Here is a 15000-nt window from a genome sequence, read left to right on the forward strand (position 1 = left end):
AGAGTCTGTGTAAGAAAACCTACTAATACGATGCAGAACACGAGACACCCACCCACACACACACACACACACACACACACACACACACACACACACACACACACACACACACACACACACACACACACACACACACACAGAGAGAGAGAGAGAGAGAGAGAGAGAGAGAGAGAGAGAGAGAGAGAGAGAGAGAGAGAGAGAGAGACACCATTACGTGGCTGTCTCTCAGAAAATGACTGTGCATCCAACTTGTCTCTGTCTCGTGACGCGCTGCTCTCATTGGACGCCCAAAAAAGACTTTGATCTGTCATTGGCTGTCAGGGCGAGGGCGAGTCTCCCCATTGGCTAATACTCTTCTGTCCTCCCAACCAATCACAAGAGAGGAAAAATTTTTGACACGTGTACCCTAAGATTCTGATTCTCTCTCTCTCTCTCTCTCTCTCTCTCTCTCTCTCTCTCTCTCTCTCTCTCTCTCTCTCTCTCTCTCTCTCTCTCTCTCTCTCTCTCTCTCTCTCTCTCGTGCTTTTTACTATATTTTTTTTTATTTCTTAGTTTCATTTAATTTTTAGTTCAATCTTTTTTATTTGTTTTGTTTATTTTTTTAAGCTTTTAATGTTTTTTTTTCTTCGCCGTTTTATTACAATTAATTTTCATTTCAATTTGTTTCCATTTTTTTATTTTTTTATTTTTTTTATTTTACTATTTGCTGTGTTTTTATTTATTTAATTTTTTTGTTTTTGTTTAATGTTGAATATTCTAACACTTTTCTCTATATCTTCTACTTGCTCTTAATTACTTTTGTACATTTTTTGGTGCATTTGTGATTTTGAGAATTCACTTCTGTTATTTCTTTAATTGTCTTGATTCTGTTTTTTTATTTTTTTTATTTCCTTTTCATACTTTGGTAAATTGTTTTCCATATGTGTGTATATATAATAAAATTCTTTACTTTTTTTGTTATTATTCATTGTTATGTTGCTAATTCACCTATATTTGTATGCTTTTTTACTTTTTTATTTATTTCTTATTCCACTTTATTCTCTTTGTTCTGTTTCTTATCGCTTCTTCCTTTCATTCTCTTTATTATTAGTATTTTAATGTTCTCCGTTAGCTCTTCCTCTCCTTTTATACTTACTCCCTCCTTTTATTCCCTGCCTCTCATTCCCTCTTCTCTTTCTCCTTTTGTGTGCCTCTCATTCTCTCTTCCTCTCTTCTTGTGGGCATTCCTTCCTCTCCATCCCTCTTCCCTCCCTCCACTCATTGCTCTACATGCACATGCCTCCCTCCCCATCCCTCCCTCCCTCCCTCCCTCAGGATAACAGAAAATGCCCCGGTCTTTGTTTGTGTCTGTCATTGAAAGTTGAATATTTTTGCCCAAACAGAAATTCCAACTTTTTTTTTTTTTTTTTTTTGGCGGAAAAAAAAAAGAAATAAAACGTGGATTTTTTTTTGTATTTTTTGTGCTGTGTGTGTGTGTGTGTGTGTGTGTGTGTGTGTGTGTGTGTGTGTGTGTGTGTGTGTGTGTGTGTGTGTGTGTGTGTGTGTGTGTGTGGACGTCATATACATACACACACACATACAGACAGGCAGCCATCTAAGCAAGGCAAAGAAGTAAAGTGACATTGCTTAACATCACAGTAATTTTACCGCATCTCACAACATTACCCCTTCAAGTCTCAATTGGGAAGGGAAGGCGGGAATATCAAACCGTGGCAGTGCTTGATATATATTTCACCCTCTCTGTTTATTTGTTTTTCCTCATCGTATTAGAAGCGAAAATTTGCCCGCGCTTCATCTCAAATCCTTGCATCTGTTGGACTGCTTTACTGGTCAGAAATAGACGGAAACTCTTTATGCTCCTGGAGGCAGTGGTGGGGTAGTGGGTGTGCTGGGTAGGTGGGTGGGTGGTTGTGTGGGGTGGGTAAGTGCCCGGGTGTGGTGGACAGGGTAGTGGTGGAGTATGGTGGGCAGGTGGTAGGGTGGTTGTCTGGGCAGGAGACTCGGTGGATTGGTAAGGTTCAAGTGACGATATTTTCAGCACTAGTTGTTTCCAGCCGCCAAGGGACCCGCGACTTATTTTTCAAGGCGTATCTGGCCAGATAGCGATTCCTAGGATATGTGTGAAGGTTTTTTTTTGCGTTTTCTTTTTTTTTTTTCCGAGCGAGTGAGAAGAAAAATAGTGGTATACCTTTTTTTTTTTTTTTTTTTTTTTTTTTTTTTTTACGATTCAAAGTAACAGAAAATACAGTTGCTGAGAGTGATGTCATGGCACCAAACGTCAGTCCGATAGATATCCACAGAGAGTACAGCAGCGAGGAAGAGAACTGTCGCAGCCGCATGGAAAAGATACAGAGGACAATCAAAAGTGACGAACCAACAGAAGATACTGGTTGTGTTATATTCATTGGCCTTTTATACATTCAGACACCATACACCATTCATAACATTACAGCTTAGGTTCCTTGAGCTCCAGAAGGTACAGGTGCGTCTACAGGTGATGTTATACCTCAAAAGAAAAGTACAATTGCAGCAAGAAAAAGCTTTTCGAGAGTATAGTTAGAATATGGGGAAAATATATTATGGGTGAGTGGAAGTTAGTGAAGTCTTTGACAATACTCGTGTCTTCACCTCCTTTCTCCTTCGCCATTCGCAGCTGCAAAATCTCAGCACGATCTTTAGTTAAAAATGTTAATAAGGTTGATAAAGTTAGTGTCTTTCTACTGAAGTCTTTGGTGTTATTAGTGAGCGGGACTGAACCTAAATACTGAATGACTGCTTAATATCTACTTTTAATTGCTTACCATCTTTTAACCAACCAAACTTAATGTGGAATGGCTACACGGTTGGCCCAATATTCACGGTTCATTTATGGCTGCCACCTAACTTAACTAATTCTGAAACGTTTGCTGCAGTATCTGTGTTTATATTCCCTCTCTATCTTACCTGGAATTATTTTTTTCGATATTCACCTTTTTATTTATCTCTCCACCATATAACGCTGCTGAGTTTCGAGTGTTTGTTTCTGTATCTACGCTTATTCTTGTTCCCATGTTCTCTTACCTAGCTAAATCTGGGATGTTTGTTTGATAGTTTTTGTTTTGTCTATCAGTAAAATCAAATATTCCTAAATCTGGGATGTTTCTTTAATACTTTCGTTTTGTTTGTCGCTACAATTTAATATTACAAAATTTGGAATGTTCTTTATTATTAACTTTTTTTTCATTTATTATTACCGTCTACTTTACTATTTAAATCTGAAATGTTGTTTATCATTCACTTTTTATTTATTGCTGCCATCTAAATCCTCTAAATCTGGTACATCTGCCTGAGTATGTATGCTATTTATATCCCCGCCATCACTTACTAAATCTGGAATCACAACCAATAATGAAACTGGAATGCTGTTTAATATTCACGTTTATTTAGCACTACCCTCTAACTTTACTGAATTTGAAATGTCGGCTTCAATATTGACGCCTTATTTAACCCTACTATTCATCAAACATCTCTTCAACATTCACGTTTTCTTTATTACTATCATCTAAACTTCGCTGAATTTAGAATGTTTGCCTCATAATGTACGTTTTCTATTCCCTTGCTGTCTCACTTAACTAAACCTGCAATGCCTGGGTCTATAAAACTTCTCGAACCAGGTCACGCTTTCAGGTTTCCAGAATACGTTATCGCGCTGGAACATTAGAGAAGGTGACAGGGGACGTTTCCATCTGTCTGTGTTGACCCTTCCCTCGCCAGACGATCCTTCCCTTACCCGTCTGCAACCTTCTGAGCCCTTGTTTGCTTTCAGAAGTCAAGGTTGGGTAGGAAAGCTTCTGAGTAAAGTCGTAGATAAGAAATTGTTGACGGAGAGAATTGACGTTGTGCTAAAGAAATGGCAGAAAAGTACAGTTACGACCAAAACTGATGTCATTGTGCTGTGGTAAAGATTGACAAGGTACAGTTACGGCCAGAATTAATGTCACGGTCTAATGAAAAAAGGCACGAAGTACAGTTACGGTCAAAATTGATGTCGCTAATAGAAAATGCATAAAAGTACAGTTACGAAGAAAATTAATGTCAACACCCAATAAAAAAAGACAGAGAAACCACAACTATGGACGGAAATGATGTCACGGCCCAATTCGACAGGTATAGGAGGTACACGTGTGGCCAGAATTGCCATCACGCCACAATAGAGAAGCTTGAGAGGATACAGTTGTGGTCAAAAGTGGCATGACGTTCCCAAAGTAAAGTAACAGAAGGTACAGTCCTGGTTGGAAGTCTTATAACCTATCATGCTCACCTCTCTTGGCCTTTTTTCCCTTCGTATTAAGTTTCCTCCTATCTCCTTAGAATCTCGCCATTGTCAGGTTTCGTAAAGTGACTGCCAACACAACAGAGGACTTACAACTAAGGCAAACCGTTTAAATTAGTGGAATAGAATGCTGCACGTGAACAGACTTCTGGCCTTGACTGTACAATGTTGCCATATGTTGCGTTATAGTCTCTCTCTCTCTCTCTCTCTCTCTCTCTCTCTCTCTCTCTCTCTCTCTCTCTCTCTCTCTCTCTCTCTCTCTCTCTCTCTCTCTCTCTCTCTCTCTCTCTCTCTCTAGTTTGTGTGTCCATACAAACTTTCTTTTACTGTGAATGAAAAAAAGAAATTCACCATACAGTAAAGTTTAGGAGGTGAATCGGTAATTATCATGCCACATTCTTGAACGCGGAAGGAAAGCAAAAAAAAAAATAATAATAATAATAATAAAATAAAGCAAATATATGGGCAGGAAATTCACACTTGTAAGAATTTCCTGGAGAGAAGCGTTTCATTTGGCCTTTCGTAGTTTCCTCCCTTGGTATTTCCTTCACAAGTTTCCTTAAGACACTTGCCTTTTTTTTTTTTCTTTCAAGTTTATAATTATGTTATCTTTTTTATTTATTTATTTATTTATTTTTTATATTTTTTTCGTCTTTTCTTCTGCTTCATCATTCTACAGTCACTTTCTTTATGGGAAATTAACGAGAGAATGAGATACGTTATAGACAAGAAGAAGGACGAAACAAATAGAAATAGAACGAATAAACGAGGACATAGAAATATTTTGCTTTACTTTCATTCACTCATTTATTTATTTATTTATTTATTATTATTTTTTTTTGTTATTGTTTTATCTTCAGTCACCATTTTCATAGGAAATTAACGAGAAAAATAAAGAAAAGAGAAGAAGAAAAAGAAAGAGGAAATTAAGAAAGGTAAGAGGAAGAACAAACGAGAACATGAACATTTCTACATTGCTATTTTTCTCTTTTTTTCCTTTTTTTTTCTCTTTTTTAGTTTCATCTACAACCACCTTGTTCATGGAAAATCAACGAGGGGAAAAAAAAGAAAAACACGAGGAAAGGTCGAAAGATTGGAAAGCGAAGAAACATTTGGTGCATTCCTGTTTTATTTTGTTTTATTTGTTTGTTTATTTATTTATTTATTTATTTATTTATTTATTTATTTATTTATTTATTTATCTTTCTTTCTTTCGGCATCATCTAAGCACCCTCTTGATGGAAACTTAACGAAAATTACGAGGAAAAGAAATAACAAGGAAACAGAAGAAAGATAAGGGAATAAGCAAACAAGGAAAACAAGGAAAACAATAAAAAAGCACAAATAACATCAATAATTAAAAAAAATAAATAAAAAAGGAAAATAAGAAAAAAATTGCGTTGATGATAGAAAAGATAAAAAAAATAGAAGAAATCGATAAAGAAGAAAACAAGAGAAAAAAAGCTAGTGAGGGAGATAAACAGAGAAAAAAAAAGAAATGTATGAAGAAAAGAAGAAAGAAGAAAAGGAGGAAGATGATGAAATATGAAGGAGCAAGCGAGGTCACAAGAAAGCATAAAAACTTGTGCAATGAAGTGGCGGGGAGGGATATGAAGGAAGAGAGAGAGAGAGAGAGAGAGAGAGAGAGAGAGAGAGAGAGAGAGAGAGAGAGAGAGAGAGAGAATAATTTAGAATGGTATGTATTGATTGCAAGATAATGTCCTAGAGAGAGAGAGAGAGAGAGAGAGAGAGAGAGAGAGAGAGAGAATACGAAAGTTTTCCCTGACGCATCTCCACAAAATACCCAAAAGCTCACATTCACACGAAACCGAAGCTTCGAAAATAAGATTCGCGAACCACTTCCTCCGATATCACGAAACTCTAATCTCACGAAGCCCTCGAGACTCGTCAGAGCGTACCGGGGCGAAGAAACTTAAACGAATCACTACTAATATCTAATACGGCTTCGAATCCCTGAGGCTTCGAATCCCGGCGGTTCATGAAGCAGAGAGGGTTCGAAGCATTCCATAAAGCAACCAGATGAGACGCTGGGAAAGTTCTGACATAAAACTAAAGCATCGAGTCGTTACTATCAATGAAAACGGGATAGTGTCTTGTTTTTTTTACGTTTTCTTTTACTTCCCCACCTCTCTCTCTCTCTCTCTCTCTCTCTCTCTCTCTCTCTCTCTCTCTCTCTCTCTCTCTCTCTCTCTCTCTCTCTCTCTCTCTCTCTCTCTCTCTCTCTCTCTCTCTCTCTCTCTCTCTCCCCGCGCAGTGTTGCTATCGCCGCAAACTTAATAATTGGTCTGTCAAGCGCGCACCACAGTGTTGCCAACTCGGGTATCGGCGGCCTTCGGAATAATTGAGACAAGACAGACATTGGGGCTAATCTTTTTCTCTCATTATCTTTCCCTCTTGCCAATCGAACCGCAATCTCTCTCTCTCTCTCTCTCTCTCTCTCTCTCTCTCTCTCTCTCTCTCTCTCTCTCTCTCTCTCTCTCTCTCTCTCTCTCTCTCTCTCTCTCTCTCTCTCTCTCTCTCTCTCTCTCTCTCTCTCTCTCTACAGTAGCACGTAATTAAAGTAATGCATACATCCCTTGAGATCTCCACCCCCCCCTTCACCATTAATACTGAGAGCTGTTCACTTCTGCACGACACTTGCACGCCTTTGTCGAGCCTGGGTTGCAAGAGAGAGAGAGAGAGAGAGAGAGAGAGAGTCGATCGGTGTAACAATTTTTTTTTCTCTCCGCTTTGATTTTTTTCTCGTTTTTTTTTTTTCTTTTTTTTTGGGGGGGGGTGGGGTAGGGTTTGGGATGGAGTTGAGGAGGGAGAGGGTGAGGTGTGTGTGTGTTTGTGTGTCGCTCTCTCTCTCTCTCTCTCTCTCTCTCTCTCTCTCTCTCTCTCTCTCTCTCTCTCTCTCTCTCTCTCTCTCTCTCTCTCTCTCTCTCTCTCTCTCTCTCTCTCAAATTTTATATGTCTTGCTGATGGAGAGACAAGTTAAGAGACAGACGGACAGAGAGAGAGAGAGAGAGAGAGAGAGAGAGAGAGAGAGAGAGAGAGAGAGAGAGAGAGAGAGAGAGAGAGAGAGAAATTAGAATCTCGTAACTCTCCATTTTCATTATTCAGAAAGCAGAAGTTGAGAAATGTAACAAATTCCTCCTCTTTACCTCCTCCTCCTCCTCCTCCTCCTCCTCCTCCTCCTCCTCCTCCTCCTCCTCCTCCTCCTCCTCTTCCACTTCCACCTCCTCCTCTCCTCCTCCTCCTCCTCCTCCTCCTCCTCCTCCTCCTCCTCCTCCTCCTCCTCCTCCTCCTCCTCCTCCTCCTCCTCCTCCTCCTCCTCCTCTTCGACTTCCTCCTCCTCCTCCTCCTCCTCCTCCTCCTCCTCCTCCTCCTCCTCCTCCTCCTCCTCCTCCTCCTCCTCCTTCTCCTCCATATTCTCAGGAATAGTCTTGGAGGGAGTTTACAAGAATATTTAAGCCTCTTTTTTTCCCTTTTTGCCTGAGAGAGACATAACCAAAGCCTTTGTTGTTGTTTGGCGCGCGTGAGAGAGAGAGAGAGAGAGAGAGAGAGAGAGAGAGAGAGAGAGAGAGAGAGAGAGAGAGAGAGAGAGAGAGAGAGAGAGAGAGAGACTTTTACCTAGGCACAGGAAACTTCATTCGATTCTCACTTTCTTTTGCAGTGAGAGAGAGAGAGAGAGAGAGAGAGAGAGAGAGAGAGAGAGAGAGAGAGAGAGAGAGAGAGAGAGAGAGAGAGACAGACTAACTTACCTTCCTACCTACAACATAAATAAAAGTTCAAATATAATCTTTCCTTCAACACACACCTTACCTTTTCCCTTCCTTTGCTCCTCACACGTGCACGTCACAGGTATACAAGCCAGCGTGGCCCTGACAGCACACCCTTGTCCCTGGCTATGCCCCACACGAGTCCAATTTGATACAGGTAACACAACGGTACACCTTTCCACTCACTCCCACCTGCAGTTCACCTGACAGACTATTGTTTCGTGGTATTTCGTAACGTCATTTCACTTACAAACTTTTGAATTATTATCACTTTTTTTTATTATTAATGTTTTTCTTCTTGTGATTTTAACTGTTTGTTTCTTTTCCTTAATCCCTTTTATGGTAAACTCTAGAATTCTCACTTTTTTTCTTTTCTTTATTTCATTTCTTTCACGTAAACTGTTCCATTCCACTTTTTTCTTCTTTTTTTTTATCTCTCTCCTCCTTTCTTCCTTTTGATTTAAAATGTTTCGTTTCATAGCATCACTTCACTGGTAAACGGAGTTCTTTTTCCTGTTTTTTTATTTTTTCTTTGATTTAAACAGTTTCTGGAGAGGTGTATATAGACGCTTCCGGTATTAAATTAGTCTTGTTTTCCTTTTCCTGGGAGTATTTTTCTCTTTTCTTTGTTTTCTTATTTTCTTGAGGGTGTATAAACTTTCCTGGCTTTTTTTACTCTATTTTTTCTACCTTTACCTTGCTTCGTTCACACGTAAATAAAAGTAGCTTGCTTCCTATTTTTTTTCCTTTTCTCGGGAATTTTTCTTTTTTTCTCTCTATCTCTCTCGAGGGGATAGCAACTTTTCAGGCATTCTCCTCATTTTTTGTACCTTTACTTGTCTTCCTTCACACAACGAGTAAAGAAGAGTCGTTTCTCCCCTTTTGTGTAACGTAATCTATTTTTGTTTGACGCGGCGGCAAGTTTACAGGCTTCCTCTCTGTTTTTTTGTGCGTTTAGCCATCTCTTCCTTCACGCGTAGATTAAAGTAGGCTTCTTTCTCCTTTTTTTTGTATGGAATCTTTTTATTTTCCTTTTTATTTTTCATTTATTTTATTTATTTATTTATTTTTTTCATTTATTTATTTTTTTGAGGGCGTGGTAACTTGACAAGCTTTCTTTCCTTATTTATTTTCATTCTGCGCCAAGCTCGTCTCCTTCACACGTCAGGAAAGCAACAACACCTTGCAGTACCTTATCGTACCAAGGGGAGTGTGTTCGTACGTTTCACCTTCCTCTTCTTTTCCTTTCTTTACATTCTTTTCTGAGGGAGTGGCAACTTTGGAGGTGTTTTCTATTTTCTGTACCTTCAGCTGGCCACCCTCGACACGTCAGGAAAGTAGTTTATTTAGGTCCACGAATCCAGTAGTGTGCATTTAATCTTTCTGTTTCCCTTGTTTTCTGGTATTGCCTTTTGAGAGGGATACAATTCTAGAGGAGTTTCTAAATTTTTATACCTCCTTTTTGGCCCCTTCACACGTTGGAAAAGTAGTTATACCTTGCGAAAATTCAGTAGAGATAGTAGTAGGCGTTTAATCTTCCTATTTTCTGTATTTTCTTGCACAATTTCTTCGAGGGGATTCAGTTGTAGAGATATTTTCAAATTCTGGTATTCTCTCTTTGCTTCCTTCACACGTTAGGAGAATAATACCTTGCACGTATCAAGTTTAGCATTAAAGGTAGCATACTTTTTATCTTTACCTGTGCCGTCCCCCTCACCTGTCCTTCACCTGGCTTGCAATTGTTTCCCTGAGTTTTACGACATCACTTTTGCAAGATGTGTATTTATAATTGATTTTAAAGCAATACAGGTGAGCAAACCCTGCCCTCCCACCTGTCATTTCCTTCACCTGTACATAACTGTTTCATTTTATAGGGCAGGTGTCTATTTTCTCCCTTTTCATTCCTTATGTGTATTTAATTTGTTTAGGACAGGTAGCATCTCTGTTCTTAACTTCACCTATCATTTCACCTGCCATGTACCTCACTACACCTATAATCTCATTGGGTAACTGTCTATATTTCCCCCTAATGTGAATATGATTTAGTTAGTGCAGGTAAGACAGCCTTTTACATTTAAGTTTTTACCTGTCCTCTCATGTGTCTCCCCTGATAAATGTGTTTAATTTCCTCCCTTTTAATACCTGATGTGAATGTGATGCGTTTAGTGTACGTAACGCAACCTTTATCTCTCTTCCTTAATCTGATACCTCACCTTTCATTACCTCACACACACACACACACACACACACACACACACACACACACACACACACACACACACACACACACACACACACACACACACACACACACACACACACACACACACACACACACACACACACACACACACTTTTCCATTTCATTATGCAATTATCTATATTTCTCATACTCTTCATAGATTAAGTGAATGTGATTTATTTATATTTAATACAGGCCACGCACCTCTATTTTTTTTATTTATTTATTTATTTTTTTATTATTATTATTGCCTTCCCCTTCGTCTCCAGTCTCGCACGTTCGTTTAATTTAACCGGACAGCGATTTTACGAAGCACGGGTAACAGTCATTTTCTCTCTCCCTTTACTTGTCATTCATTCCTTCACACGTACTTGTTTAATTTCCCGGGGCAAGTCTTTTGATTTTATTGCTTTTTAGATCTTCCATGAATCAAATTTAAGTAGCGCATTTTTTTTCTTTTTTTTTTCTCTTTTTAATATTCTACCTTTACCTGTCCATTCACCTGCCTTGCTTCTTTTGTCAGGCAACTCTTTCGATTTTTCCCCGGTTTCAGACACTCCATGAATCTAATTTATGTCGTACAAGTAACACAATTCTTTTAATCCTACCTTTTCCCGTCCCCTCACCTGCCATTCGTTCACTCACACGCACCTGTTGAATTTCGTTGGGCAACTTTTTCGATTGTATTTCTTTTTAGACCTTCCATGAATCTAATTTGCGTAGTGCAGGTAACATTTTTTTCTCTACCTTTTACCTTTCCTTCCACCTGTCTTGCTTCACACATACGGCACTTCATCTCAAATATTTCTCTTTTGTCTCTCTCCCTCTTTTTTTTTTTATCTATGTGTATGTAATTTACACAGTACAGGTGACACAGCGTTGCCTCCACCATTCCCTTCACCTGACTTCCACACACCTGTTTCATTTCGTTGGGCAGGTGTTTATATTATTCCCTCCTCCCCTTTCTCTCACCTCACTCGCTGTTACCTTTCATTCAATCCCTTTTCATTGATTTGGCAACATGTCTGTACACGTGCACAACTCCTTCCTCTTCAGTCCCGCCCCCCTTTTCCTCTTTACATTTAATTCACTCCTGTAACGTGCCTCTCATATCAAGTGCATTTCGCTCTCATTTTTCATCCCCCGTCTCTTCATTTATCTTTTCCTTCATTTTCTGCTGCATTTTGCGTCATCTGTAGCGGGTAGTCGTGTGTGTGTGGGAGGGAGGGGAAGGATAAGAGTCATTTGGGACTCTCGTATATACTAATAGATTGACAGCTCAGGGGCGGAGAGAAAAGGAAGGGATGTTAATGAAGGTTAGAGATGGCAAGCTTGTGTGTGTGTGTGTGTGTGTGTGTGTGTGTGTGTGTGTGTTATGGTGTCAGAATAATAGATTGATACTCTAGGAAAGAAGAAAGAGGGAAGAAGATCAATCGAGTAACAGAATAAAACGAAGAAAAAGGGGAAGGAATGAAAAACAATATTTAGAGTAACAATGATACACTACTTAAAAGGAGAAGAAAGGGAAAGATAGATAAAATAACAGAATGAATGAGGGAAGAAGAATGAGGGGGAAAAGATCAATAGAACAGAATGATAAACGAGGAAAAAGAAGAAAAAGGAAAAAGATAAACAGAATAACAGATTGATACACTTTGAAAAAAAAAGGTGAAGAAAGGAAAAAAATAAGCAGAGTAACAAAATGAAGGGAAAAAAATCAATAGAGTAACAAAATGATAAACTAGGAAAAAGAAGGAACACGAGAAAACCTAACCAAAGTAACAAAATGACACGCTGGGAAAAAAAAAAAGCAGAAGGAAAAAAGACAAAAGAAGAAGGAAGGAAAAACAATCAAAACAAGACAATGATAACTGAATAAAGGAGAACGAATGAAAAAAAAAAAAAGGAGCAGCTGAAGGAGGATGGTGGAGGTGAAAACAAAAGGGAGATGGAGGAGCTATTGTGACATGGAAGGGACGGAATGATGGTTAAGATTTCATAGGCGATAAATGGGCAATTAGAGCAACGAAATGGTGTCCTGGCTAAGCAAAAAAAAAAAAAAAAAAAAAAAAAAAAAAAAAAAAAAAAAACATGGGAGATTGTTTTTTTTTTTTTTTTTTTTTTTTTTTTTTTTTTTTTCAAAGGATGCCGAGATTAGTGTGATCTTAGTTGTCTGTAAAGGGAAGGTAGGAAATTTGAACACTCAGTAATGGGAGGAAAAGTTATCGTTATTGGTAAAAGATAGATAAGGGGACGAAAACTTATTGCTATTGATAAGAAAAGAAAGATAAGTTATAATCTTAGTTGTCTGTAAAGGGAAGAACTATACACAGGGATTAGAAGAGGACGAGTATTCCTAACCCTTTGCTCTCTCTTAATGACTGTTTTCAAAGGATGTTGAGATTACTGCTTGGATTCTCTTCATGCTCTGTGGTAATAGTGATGCAGAATACCCCGTGAACTTTTACTACAATCATGAAAAGCTCTCTTGAAAATCCTGTAACCTTCAGTGGAACATGTTAACACTAGCTGGGGTGAGATGGTGGAGCGTCTGTGAGTGCGAGTTGGGAGATTCCTCGTCTTGTTTGATTGGGTGGCGTGGAATAAACGAATGGACAGGTGACGGAGTAGAGAAAGTTTGATTTGTGCACAGAAACGATAGAGGCTAAAGAACAAACTTAAAAATAAAAATGAAAATAAAAAACATAGGAGAACAAAGCTGTAAGAAGCCATCAGGCCTACACGTGGCTGCCCCTGGATAACACACACCTACCTGTTTCCATTCATCATCCCCATCCATAAATCTGTCTAATCATCTTTTAAACCTCCCTAATGACTCAGCACTAACCAAATTACTGAGTCTATTCCATTCATCTTCCACTCAATTTAGGAACCAATTTCTTCGTATCTTTATTTTAAAACTTTATCTGAGTTGGACTCGTTATTTCTGGTCTTGTTCTGATTACTGATCCTGAGAATTTTGCTGATGCCACCCTTGCTATATCCCCTGTACCACTTAAAGACCTCCATCACATCCCCTCTTAATCTATGCCTCTCTAAGGAGTGTTAATTTAAAAGACTCAATCCTCTTTCACAAGGACCATCTGTCAAACGGTGGAATGAATGCAAAATAAAGAGAAAATTAAAGGAAAATTAAATAATATTGATAGTTGTGTTTGGATTCCCTATATGATGGTGGTGGTGGTGGTGATGGTAATAGTAGTAGTAGTAGTAGTAGTAGCAGTCTATATTTTCAGTAAGTTTTCTCTCTTATTGTTATTAATTTTCAGTTTTGTTAGTGATGGAATTTTTTTTTTTTCATTTTTTCTATTCCTCATATCTTCTGTTTCTATATTTCTCGTAATAATGGTAGCAGTAGTAGTACCACCAGTAGTAGTAGTAAGAGTAGTAGTAGTAGTAGTAGTAGTAGTAGTAGGAGTAGCAGTAATAGTAATAGTAATAAACAGAAGCCTCATAAGAGGTACACCGCAGCTATTACAACACACACACGTCTTCACCACCACCACCACCACCACCACCACCACCAGCACATGTTCGTCCCAAAGACACCAGCAGTAATAAAGGCACCTGTGATGTGCAGTGAGGCAGTGATGGGTAAAGAATAACACAATAATCAACCATTCTCTCTCTCTCTCTCTCTCTCTCTCTCTCTCTCTCTCTCTCTCTCTCTCTCTCTCTCTCTCTCTCGTCATGGCAGTGTGTTTTAATAATTACGTTTGGCAGATGGAGGGATGTGTTGACTCCTCCACACACACACACACACACACATGCACACGCACGCACGCACGCACGCACACAACAGTATTATAATCTTTACCAGTTTCTCTTTCCGGGTGTGTAAAGAGAGGATAGATATGTGGTGTTTTAATTTTGTATTCTTTTTATTCTCTCTCTCTCTCTCTCTCTCTCTCTCTCTCTCTCTCTCTCTCTCTCTCTCTCTCTCTCTCTCTCTCTCTCTCTCTCTCTCTCTCTCTCTCTCTCTCTCTTTAGTCTTTCGTTTTATGCCTTTCAGTCTGTCTTGCTTTAATTATTACTTTTATTTTTTTGTTCCTCAGTTTTCTCTTCTCTTCGTCCCTCTTCCTCCTTCTCTTCTTCCAGTTATCTTTGTTTTATCCTCATTATTGCTGCTCTTGCTTTTATGTTCCCCTTTATTCTCTATTTCCTCTTTCTCTCTCCTTTTTTATTTGTCTGTAGATTCTGGCATCATTACCTTGTTTATTTATTTGTTTATTTAATCGCTGTACTGTATTTTATTTTTTTGTGTGGTTTTATTTTTTTTTATTCCTTTGCTCTTCTTTTTGTCTGTCAGTTTGTGTGTATGGCTGTTTACCTCCTTGTCTCTCTGTTTGTTTGTTTGTTTGTTTGTTTGTTTGTTTATTTGTTAGTCATTGTTTGTGTGGTGTGTATTTTTTATGTCCTGTTCTGTCTCGGTGTGTCTGTCTATCTGCGTCTCTCTCTCTCTCTCTCTCTCTCTCTCTCTCTCTCTCTCTCTCTCTCTCTCTCTCTCTCTCTCTCTCTCTCTCTCTCTCTCTCTCTCTCTCTCTCTCTCTCTCTCTCTCTCTCTCTCTCTCTCTCTCTCTCTCTCTCTCGTATCTATTTACTCATTTCACAATAATAATACTCACTCAGTCATCATCCAT

The 15000-nt window shown here is 38.7% G+C and overlaps 1 protein-coding gene across 1 annotated transcript in view; it reads left to right on the forward strand.

The window, feature by feature from the left end:
• Window positions 1-15000, forward strand: part of LOC135113101 (putative neural-cadherin 2) — a 248894-nt gene that overhangs the window by 142868 nt on the left and 91026 nt on the right. The gene's annotated exons all lie outside the window — the stretch shown is intronic.

The sequence above is a fragment of the Scylla paramamosain genome, chromosome 25 (assembly GCF_035594125.1).
Source record: "Scylla paramamosain isolate STU-SP2022 chromosome 25, ASM3559412v1, whole genome shotgun sequence".
NCBI lineage: Eukaryota > Metazoa > Arthropoda > Malacostraca > Decapoda > Portunidae > Scylla > Scylla paramamosain.